Source organism: Pipistrellus hanaki (assembly GCF_964339955.1).
Source record: "Pipistrellus hanaki genome assembly, chromosome: 1".
Taxonomy (NCBI): domain Eukaryota; kingdom Metazoa; phylum Chordata; class Mammalia; order Chiroptera; family Vespertilionidae; genus Pipistrellus; species Pipistrellus hanaki.
Genome location: NC_140503.1, coordinates 170,459,787 through 170,472,227, shown reverse-complemented (window position 1 = coordinate 170,472,227; position 12,441 = coordinate 170,459,787).

The following is a 12,441-nucleotide window of genomic DNA, read 5'->3' as shown; positions in this document are numbered from 1 at the left end:
AAGACCCCCCTGCATAGGCAACCCTGCCCCCCTTTGTTTCTGCTGTATAAATACAGCCATTTCAGAGAATAAAAATCGGAGCTTGATCAGAACCTTGTCTTGCTTCCATTCTTTCGCGTTCTTTGTTTGCCTCATTCTCTTAGGTGGTTCCTGCGGGCCCCCGTTGTTGTCCCGCAGGCCGGGACACTCTTCCAACTGTAGTTCCCACCACTGCTACCGCTGCTGCCACCAAAGCCACTTCCACTGTTCCTGCCAGCAAAAATGCAGGCATGGCATCCAGCACCATAGCTCCCAGCGCCTTCCAACCGGGGGGCACTATCAAGGCTGTGGTGCCAGGCACCACCCTGGCTGAGGCAACCGACTCTACTGCTGAGAACCAGCAAGCATAGCTTCAGACAAAGGCAAACCAAAATAAACAATATTTCCCAAAACATTTTCTGACTAAATGAGTGACTTGAAACCGTGTTTAAATAGTAAAAACCGGGTTGTTGTTTTTTGCCCCATCAAAGAAGAAAGCAAACAAATAGTTTCTAACATTGCAAAGAATGAGAAGCTTTTATTCCTCTTTTATTTCAAGAACTAAATCTGGTCTCCTTGAATGGATAGCTTATACCTATAAAGCCAATAATGGCAGATTCCTACAAAAGAAAAAAACAAAACCATTTCAGCCTAATCAGTGTGGTTCAGTGGTTGAATGTTGACCAGTTAACCAAGAGGTCACAGTTCTATCCCTGGTCAGGCTACATGCCTAGGTTGTAGGCTTGATCCCCAGTAGGGGTGTGCAGGAAGCAGCCAATCAATGATTCCCATCATTGATGTTTCTATCTCTCTCCCTTTCCCTTCCTCTCTCTGAAATCAATAAAAACATATTTTTTTAAAAAAAAAATGTTCAACAAATGTGTATATTTTTACCTTAATTAAGTTCCCAATGCTGAAATGTGTTTTGTTTTCTTGAAATAAATACCCTTAATTAAGGTCTCAGTAAATAAAAGTTAGTTTTTATTTGAAGTTTATTAAATTCCACAGTGTGCATTTAGCCCAGAGGAATACTCCCCTACATTTCAGGACCTCTAACCTCTAATAAGGCAGAAAAGAATAAAAATATTTCAGCAAATATTACAATAAGACTTGAAAATCTTATCTAATAAAAGAATAATATGCAAATTGACCATACCTCTGCCCACCAGCCAATCAGGAGCAAGTATGCAAATTTACATAGCCAAGATGGCTGCAGCCATGGAGCAAACAGGAGGCTTGGGTTTCCCTTCAGGATGAAGCTGGGGCTATAAGAAAAGCCCAGATCCTGGGTGCCTGCTGGAAGCCAGAGGGAAGCCAGGGTCTCAGGTGCCAGAGAGAAGCCGGTGCCAGCAGCCTAGGGAAGGAAGGCCTACTCCTGCATGAATTTCATTCATAAGGACTCTAGTATATAATATAAAAAAACACAATGATGGACACCAATTGCGTAACTCTTAAAAAGGTTCTGATGCTGTCACTGCACTAAATGCTCCTTGTACTAAATCTCATATAATACCCATAGCAACCCTGTAAAGCAGATACCATTGTCTCCTTGAAAACTGATGTTATGAGAATTTATGCGACATTCCAAAGACCCCAAAGTATAAATGGCAGAGCAGTCTTCACATTCATATCCATTAATTCCAAGGCCTCAGTTTCTAACATCCTACACAGCATTTGGCTATTTTAAAACAATTGGAGAAGAAGGAGCCTATGTGTTCTTAATGATTTGTGGTGTTTCGTTTTGTTTTGACAGATCATGAAAAACTGAATATTGATGTATTTGTCATCACCTTCTCTCACCATTTTAGTTTTAAGAAAAATATAAAAAAATACATAAAAATAAAGGGATGAAAGTTCTTGTTACTTCTTTAGTTTTGCTATACTGTAAAGAATTTCAAAGATAATTTATGCATTTGATCATATGTATATTGGTCTCTTCTTGATTTCTCTGTAGAGTAACAGCAATATTAGTGGCACCTTTACTCTTTCAGATGACTCTGTAACCCACAAAGTACTTGTTCAGAAAAAATATATATATAAATGCTTCCAAAGCAAAAATTATAAAATTGTTTGAAGCCACTCCATATAACATCATGTTACAATAAAATAAACATTAGAAATAAACTTTGTTTTAATATAAAGTGAATTTAGTATAATCAAATAATTACATATATATGATTTTAATAAAGCATAATTCTACATATTCAGATATGTATATATAAAATTGCCAACATAATAAAAGTAACAAAGAAGAGGTGCCAATATATCCCTACCTTCAAAAAGATCATAGTCTAGAAGGACAATTTTTTTTAAAAAGTAGAAAGAATAAATAAGTTAAATTTCTACCCATCTACAGATATTCTTTTCCTAAATATTTCAAATATTATGCTTTCACCTAAATAAATATAGTCTTGAAAGATTATTCTGCTGAAATTTTGTACCATCTTCATGAATCACTTCATCCAAAAATATGTCAATTTCTAGTTGATAAATTAAATCATTCAAGTGATTTAGAAAAAAAATTATATAGATCTAAAAGAGGTAACAAAATAATACAAATATAAAAATTCCATCACTATTCTTCAAATATTTAAGTGGCAAAGATAAAAAACAAGACAATTAACTAAATAACTATGGAATCTTTACTAAATACTATATGCAAGGCACAAACAATAATAAGCAAACAAGAGAGAAAGATTTTCTTCAGGGAGAGCAAACACTTACAGAAAACTATAGGAGACACAGATGATCACAAAATTATGGTACCAAAGAATTAAAAGTAAATTACTAGCTGAAAGACACAACCTAATTGTGAAGAAATAAAATTAAAGGTCAAGGATGCACATAACCATAACTAGGGCCATAAAATATTCCAATATGTACTATAAAATTTCATAGAGGATATAAAAAAGAAGTGATTTCAAGATGCAGAAAATTTGTAAAAGGCCCAATTGCTAAATAAAAATACAGCATGGAAGTAGGAGAGCATTTGGCATTCATATTCACCTCCTCCAAACAGGTAATAAGTGTAACACTAAGCCAAGACTGCAATTCTGGGAATAGGATAAACTACATACCACACTTTCAAGTGGCTCTTAATTCCATGAAACATAAGTTGTCAATGAATATCAGAAATACCTGGAAAAAATGGATATGAGAACAGGAGGTAATAATCGTATCAACAAAGATCAGGATTAAGAGTCTAGATTACTTCTATAGAAAGAAAAATCAATAAATGTTTTACCACAGAAAATTATTACAGCACTACTAGAGGGCTGGTGCACAAAATTCGTGCACTGGGGGTTGTCCCTCAGCCCAGCCTGCACTCTCTTCAATCAGACATCCCTCTCACAATCCAGGACTGCTAGCTCCTAACCACTCACCTGCCTGGCTGCCTGACTGTCCCTAATCACTCTGCATGCCAGCCTGATAGTCCCCTAACTACTCCCCTGCTGGCTTGATTGACACCTAACTGCTCCTCTGCAGGCCCGATCACTCTCAACTGCCCTCTCCTAAATGTCTGGTTCCCCCCAACTGCCCTCCCCTGTAGGACTGGTCACCCCCAACTGCCCTCCCCTGCCAGCCATCTTGTGACAATGTGGGGGCAGCCATCGTTTGATGACGTGGGCACAGCCATCTTGTGGTGGCCATCTTGTGACAATATGGGGGTGTGGCCATCTTGTGATGTGAGGACATGAGGGTCAATTTGCATATTACCTTTTTATTATGTAGGATATCTTAAAAATAATAAAAACATTTGATTTCTTACATGTGCCAGACTCTGTTCTAAGAGTTCACATATAATTATTTAACACTCACCATAAACCTACCGTATAATTCCCATCATTACTGACAATCTAGAGACCGGAAAACTGAAGCCCATGGAGGCTCGTCAACCAACCAAGGACACATAGTAAGTAAATGAAGAGCACGCATCCAACCCATACTATTTACTTTTCCCAACAGAAATGCCTAGGATACCTAGAATGTAAAAACAGCCAAAATAGATCCAGAGACATAGAAACATGGAACAGATTTGTCGAATTTCAGAAGGAAGATGGGGGTGGATGGGAAGAGATTAACCAAAGGATTTATATGAATATAAACATAACCCATATAAACAATGGTGTGATGAAGGCCTGGGGAGGAAGACAGATGCAGACTAGAAGGGTTCAATGGGGAAAATGGGGGGAGGGTGCACATCTCTAATACTTTCAACAATAAAGATAATTTTAAGAAAATAACACTAGAAATTGTGATAGTCTAGTCAGCTTTGTGTACTGCTTTTCCTGGAGTTTTATAAGGACAATTTTTGCTCAACTAGGACTGCACATATCCCACATTAATGTAGTTCTTATTATCTTTATCACAAGGTACAGTTTAGAGCACATTTCTTCTAGAAACATGAGTTCTATATATTTATTGCTGTATAGAAGAGAGAAAAGAGGAAGAAAAAAAGAGGAGGTAAAGAGGATTGGGAGGTTTGGAGCAGAACTGGAGGGAGAAAATAAAAAAGAAGAGTGAGAAAGGTTGAATCAGAAAACTATTCTTAGACCAGAAGAAAGAAAAGACAAAAAAAAAAAAATTATAGAAAAGAAACAATCAGAGATGAGAGAATCAAGAAACTTCTCAAAAAGGCAAGAAGATAAAAAGGTCTAAAGAAACTCAATAATTGTCCAAATTATAAAAGTTAAGGGGTAAAAAGTGAGATAGCAACAAAAGTAGTTTACAATTAAGGAGACGAAAAAGAGCAGGTTGATGGCTTGAGAAGGTAATGCAATGCAATCAAGACCATAATTTTGTTTTAGAAAAAGTGAATAGAATTTATATTCCATTGAAAAGGAGAATTGAATATTTCATTTTGAAAAGGTGATAATAAAAAACTGCACCCCAGAGAAAACAAAGGGAATTAGACTTTCAAAGAAGATTACTTCTTTGTTTAAAAACACATTTTATTGGGTTTTTACAGAGAGGAAGGAAGAGGGATAGAGCGTTAGAAACATTGATGAGAGAGAAACATCAACCAGCCGCCTCCTGCACACCCCCCGCTGGAGATGTGCCCACAACCAAGGTACATGCCCTTGACCGGAATCGAACCCAGGACCTTTCTGTCCGCAGGCCAACGCTCTATCCACTGAGCCAAACCGGTTTTGGCAGAAGATTACTTCTTAAAAAGAAATAAATGGACCCTCCGAAGCAGAAGGTATGGATTCTTCCTCAATCTGTAATCTCAGGAAAATGAAGTGCCTTTGTCCACCTCTTGGCTGCTGCTTCCCAACTGTACTAGATGGTGATGCTTTTCCTAATCATTTGCTTCCACTGCCCTTATTAAAAGAGGATTTTAGATTTTTTACTCATTGGCATAAGGCTTCAGAGAATCCCGCCCCCTGTGCAAAGCATACTACTCTATCTCTTTGACAAAGTGAAGCTCTGTTGCAATTTATTGACTATATTCCCTATGCTGTACTTGTATATTCCTGTAACTGTAATTGCCAGTTTGCATTTCTTAATCCCTTCACCTTTTTACATACCTCACTCCCCCCAACCTTTCTTCCATCTGACAACAATCCTTTTGTTTTCTGTATTTATGAGTCCATTACTGATTTGTTTGTTTTGTTTGTTTTTTTAGATTCCACAAGTAAGTGAAATCGTATGGTATTTGTCTTTCTCTGTCTGACTTATTTCACTCGGCATAATATCCTCTAGACCCCCTCCATGGGGATCACTTAGTAAATTATATGATTGTCTAACAGGTATGCTGTGTTCCTGAAACCTTATATTGAACTTTAACTGTAATTGAAAACGTTTTTTAAACTTTTTTTAAAGTGGCACTGTGACTTGTTTTGGCCTTCAAATGTGAACTGATGTCACTATAGGCAACTCTGAGGTAGGAGTTGCCTACCATCAGTGCTGCTTTCTTGCTAGTTTCCTTTGTATTATAAAAGCTGCATGTCCTAAACAGAATTGTGTCTTCAGCCTGGATCCTGGAATGAGAAACACACACAACAAATGCAGAAACAGGCTGCCTTTGGATGCCAACATATGATATGAGAGAAATAAATGTTTGCTTTAGTTAGTCACAGATTTTTGTTGATGTTACTGCAATAAAGCCAATTGGCACAGAGACCATTACTCTCCCAATCTTCTTCTAAAAAACACTTCCCAACTCAATGAAGCCTGTGACATTTAGCCATCCCTCTGTCCCTTCTACTACTGCTATCAATCAATACTGCAGGTCGTTGGTAATTATAATATTGTACTCTTATAGTCAGCTCCAAAAATTCTTTAAGCTTTAGGCCCCTCCACACCTAGATCTGCCTCTAATGAGAACAAAAGGGAGCTATTCAGTTTAACTTGACCTTTTCACAAAGGAAGGAAATAAAGCTCTGGGAGGTTAATAACATTTCTCCAAGGTCATGCTATTCATAAGTGGCGAGGTCAATTCTGAGACTGAGGCCTTTTCATTTCCATTTCAGAGAACAACATACCATTTTCACCCAAAATGTAAAGTTGTTTTTTAAGGCATTTGTACTAACTTTTAGGAAATAAATGTAAAACCTTAATATTTTTAAATTGACTTTATTTTCTAGAATTCTTCTTTATTTTTTAAATAACAAATTCTTACCAGTAGCCTATGAATATTTTTTTAGAAATACTGGTAAACATGCTTGATATGACTTTAGTACTAACTGTACCTCTTTTTTTGTTGTTAATCCTCCCTCGAGAATATTTCTTTCCCATTGATTTTTAGAGGGGGAGAGAGAGAGAAACACTGATGTGAGAAAGACCCATGGATCGTTGATTCCCACACACTCCCCAACCAGGGCCTGAGATCGAGCCTACAACTAAGGTACATGCCCTTGATCAGAATAAAACTTCCAACTCTGCAGTCTGAAGGCCAACACTCTAATGACTGAGCCACTGGCCAGGGCTGTCTCTTTTTTTTTTTTTTCATTTAAAAAAATTGGATGTTAATTTCTTCCTTACTATATCTTAAAGTTATTTTGCATATTAAATGAAAAAATAAATATAATATGACTTGTCAACTAACGTTTACATTTTAATTTTTTTTTTTTTAGGTACAAGATTTAGTTGATAGAGAAAGTTTGTCTGCACTAGATATTTTAGAATACAAAATAAAGTTGTGACAAAAAATAGTCTATTTTACATAATAAGATGAAGCCAGTATTCCACGAGAGAGATCGTGAATGAGAAATGAAATTCTGTAGTTAACTATTTAGTTATCTATTAAACAAAATTCTTATTAAAAGCCAATTGCATACTTATTTTTCATTCACCAGCTGGAGTCAAATACATAATCTAGAAGAAATTTATTCATATGCTTTCCATAGGTCCAAAGAAACAGAGTTATAAAGTTGCACAGCAGGGCAGCTAACTGCAAATATGTTGCTGCATGACTGAGTTTAATCCTGTTAAATATAATTATTCATAAAAATATTCTTACATCTATCACATAAGTCTCTGAACTAACAGTAGTATAATGCCCCTGTCACTTTGAACTTGCTGTGACTAGGAGGCATTAGTTTGTTTAGGTCTACATTAGACAGTATTCATTCAGGATCTTTTAAAGCCATGAATTAATTAAAGATTAACTTGAGTGACTGTTTCCCAACAGACATGGGCTTCCCGTTGGCTTATGTTGTTCTAAATCCCTTTTTGGTCACAAGTCACTCAGAAATTATCTTTCAGTTTTGCCAATGTTCATCCCAAGTCCTTCAGAGTCAGTGATCCATTGCAATGCAGATTGTACCGGAGTTTAAAACACTTGGTTGAAAAATGTGTTGGCATCCTCAGAAAGAAGAGATACTCCCCTTTTGGTAAGCTCAATTATTCTGAGAGAAGAGAGTGTTTTATTGAACTTTGCATGCTACCTTAGAAATAGAATCACCTTCACTGTTAGAGCATGTAATTGTTAAATAATTAATTGGGGCCTAAGATTGACAAAATAGTCAAACAATTTATTACACCTGATTATGTCATCAGAAATTTTTTTAAAGCAGCAAAATGCGACAAAGCCAATGAAATTAGGTACGGTTCTTTAAAATTAAGATCAACTCTCAAAATATGGCTTCTTTATTGTATACCACCTATGACTCCCAAAAGACATTTAACAAACCAAACATTTAAATATTCTGTGACTCTGACAACTAGCACTATGTCTGACATTCATTCAACATAAAATAGATGCCCAATGAGTGAATGAATGAATGATGATAATTAAACTCCTTAAGACAAGAATAATAGAACTCACTTCATCTTGTTATATGAAAGCTTTTTAAATAGTAGCAATTATTATTATACTTAATATACTAATTTACTAATGCTTAGTAAAAAGTAGAGATTATACAATCATCTAGAATAGGGAAACTCTCAAATCCCAAGTTTATCAAAAATATAAAACTGACTTTCCCATAGATATTCACTTCAAAGTAAAAATATATTTATATAATGTCCCCATAATTAAAAACTTTACATCATCCCTTTTTTTCTTTAATTATATTTCTAAAGTTAATTATGGCAATCTGCAAGTGACTTTTAAACATAATCTCATACCACTATTTTAAAAGTAAAAGTAAACTCCTTTTTTTTTGGCAAAAGTAAACTCCTTTTTTTTTTTAAATGTCCATTTAAATATCTCTTAAGTAATCTAAATATCTTATAACAATTACAGACACAGAAAATTCAAACATTGTTAAAATTTAGAAACTGCATGGATTTTCTGACTCTCCTCCCTCTTCTAACCCTAGGTTTTTCTTTCTTGCTAGCTCCAAAACTTAGGTCAAAATCTTCATCCAAGCACTCATTTTTATCAAAAACATTTACTCAACTATGTCAACATTATATAAATGAGAGACATAATGTATGATCAGATATGTAGAAATACATAAGAATAAAATAATAGCCAGGACCGGTTTGGCTCAGTAGATAGAGCGTCAGCCTGCGGACTGAAGGGTCCCGGGTTCGATTCTGGTCAAGGGCATGTACCTTGATTGTGGGCACATCCCCAGTGGGGGGTGTGCAAGAGGCAGCTGGTCGATGTTTCTCTCTCATCGACATTTCTAACTCTCTGTCCCTCTCAATTCCTCTCTGTGAAAAATCAATAAAAAAGTATTTTAAAAATTAAAAAGAATAAAATAATAATATAATTTCATTGTTTCAACTGAAAAAAAGAATAGAAACATGAAACCCAAAAGATATAGAACAGTAGTCCAAACTCAAGTAATATATATATGACATACTCTGTACATAACTGGCCATGTTACCCTGTGCATGGTGTTGAAAAAAACTGATTTAATAATGACTTCTAGTTTGAATTCTAGGTTTTAGCCCCACAAATTGTCTCTATATTGTGCTTGAGTTCAATTTAAAAATAATTTGACATTTTAAGTTCCTGTATACTGTATTTAACTTTTAGATAAAATAGAAAATATGGTGATAGTAACATATAATAAAAGAGGACCATTAAAATTACTTGAAATAAAACATCTTGAGCTTTTTCTTTAAAATAAAGCTCCAGATTACTTTACTGAGACAAAAGGACATTGTATAATATATGTTCCCTCAGGAAACACCAAATATTGAATGGGTCAAAGCTCCTCAGAAATTTAAAAAAAAAAAAAAAAAAAAAAAAAAAAAACTGTGGAAAAAGATTGCCAAATTGGCAACACTTATCTTTGTTTAAAGAGCACCAACCTAGAAGTTCGTATCTTCCAACTCGCCTTTCCTTATTATCACTAGACATCCACTGCAACATATATAAGAGCTGAGATTTATTATCCTTTCTCACCTTCACTTGTCATCTTTGGAAGGTAACTGGCTGGAGACATTCTGATCAGCAGACTACTCGGCTCTGAAAAGGATCCTCACACAGAGATAGGTACATGGAAATATAAACTGAAGCGTTCTTACTTTAAATACTAATTCTCTGGGACTTTCCTTTTATTTTTATTTTTATTGGAGTGACATTGGTTAACATAATTATATAGGTTTCAGGTATATAATTCTATAGTACATCATCTATATATATTGTATTGTATGTTCACCACTCAAAGTCAAGTCTCCTTTTGTCACCATTCATCCCCCATTTACCTTCTTCTTCCTTGTTTCACCCCTCTTTCTCTCTGGTAATCATTATACTGCTATTGTGTCTAATAGTTGTTGTGTTGTTGATTTTTTGTTGTTATCGATTTTTGCTTAGCCCTTCACCTTTTTAAGCCAGTCCCACCATGTCTCTCTCCTTTAACACCTATCAGCCTGTTCTTTGTTCTCTGTATCTCTGAGCCTGTTCCTATTTTGTTTCTTAGTTTGTTCGTTAGGTTACATATAGAGTGAAATCATTTGGTATTTGTCTTTCTCTGACTGGTTTATTTCACTTAACACAATTATTCTAGTTCCATTCATGCTGTTGCAAAATATAAGATGCCCTTCTTTCTTACAGCTGAGTAGTATTCCATTGTGCAAATGTACCACAGCTTTCTGATCCATTCATCTACTGAAGGCACTTTGACTCACTCCAAATCTTGACAATGAGCATAGGGGTACTCATTTTTGGTTTTTGCAGATATTGACCCAGAAGTGGACCTGTGGGGTCATTGGCAGTTCCATTTTTTATTTTTTGAGGAAACACAAAACTATTTTCCACTGTGGCTGCACCAGTCTGCATTTTCACTATCAGTCCTGGCCACATCTTGGCTAACACGTATCATTTGTTGATTTATTGATGCTAACTAATCTGACAGGTGTAAAGTGAGGTATCTGATTGAGATTTTAATTTGCATCTATCTGATTATTAGTGACACTGAGCACCTTTTCATGTCTATTGGCCCTCTCTATGTCCTATTTGGAGAAGGGCCTCTGTACATTTTTAATTGGATTGTTTTCTTGGTTTTGAGTTGTATAGGTTCTTAATAAATTTAGAATAATAACTCATCAGATGTATCATTGATGAGTATGTTTTCACATTCGGTGGAGTGTTTTTTCATTTTGTTGATGGTTTCCTTTGCTGTGAAAAGTCTTTTTTGGTAGATGTAGTCCCATTTGCTTATTTTTTCTTTTGTTTCCTAAGGAGATACATCAGAAAAATATTACTATGAGAAATGTTAAAGGTCTTACTGCCTATATTTTCTTCTATGATTTTATGGTTTTGTGTCTTATTTTAAATCGTTAATCTATTTTTTTAGTCAAGTGTATAGTATAAGAAAGTGGTCTAATACATTTTTGCACATTTCTGTCCAATTTTTCCAATAAAATGTATTGACTAGACTATGTTTACCTCATTGTATGCTCTTGCCTCCTTTGTCAAATATTAATTAATGATAAAGACATGGGTTTATTTCTGGACTCTCTATTCTATTCCATTGATTTATATGTTTTTATGCCAGTACCATGCTGCTTTGTTGTGTAAGGGGGCAACCAATTGATGTGTCTCTCCCACATGTCATTTTCTCTCTCTCTCTCTCTCTCTCTCTCTCTCTCTCTCTCTCTCTCTCTCTCTCTATTTTTCTCTCCCCCCCCCTCTCTCTCCTGCCCTTACATTCTCTTTAAAAATCAATGGAAAATATCTTTGGGTGAGGTTCACCAAAAAATGGGCAGGGGGTGGAATGGAATATAGTATAAAATCAAAGCCAATTGAGAGTGTAAGACCTAAGCATCTCTCTTTTCTCTGCCCTGGTCTTTGATGTATATTATATGGATTTTTTAAAATAGTTTTAGACCACTTATCATAAAGTAAAATAACTTTGTAGAATATTGTTAGAACTAGGACATATATTATGTGATAATTTTTCTTCAAACTACAGTTGACCCTTCAACAATGCAGGGGTTAGGGATATTGACCCTCCACAGTTATAATTTGTGAGTATAACTTTTGACTCACAAGTTGTCCTTCAGTATCCACAAGGAGAATTGGTTTCAGGACCCCCATGGATACCAAAATCTGTGGATGCTAAAATCCCTTATTAGTATTAGTGTAGAACAATGTATAAAGTTAGCCCACAATGCCGAAACCAGTTTGGCTCAGTGGATAGTGTCGGTCTGCGGACTGAAAGGTCCCAGGTTTGATTCTGGTCAAGGGCATGTACATTGGTTGTAGCACATCCCTGGCAGGGGGTGTGCAGGAGGCAGCTGGTCGATGTTTCTCTCTCATCAACGTTTCTAGCTCTCTATCCCTCTCCCTTCCGCTCTGGGTAAATCAACAAAATATTTTTTTTAATAAATTAAAGTTGGCTCACTGCACCCACAGAGGAGAGGATCAAAAATACTTTTAAATCTGCAGTTGATTGTCTCTGCAAAACCTGGGGATATGGAGGGCCTACTGTGTAATTACTGGAAAAAATTGATATAGAAATGAACACACAATTCAAACCTGTTTTGTTCAAGTGTCAACTGTCCTTTGAAATGGAT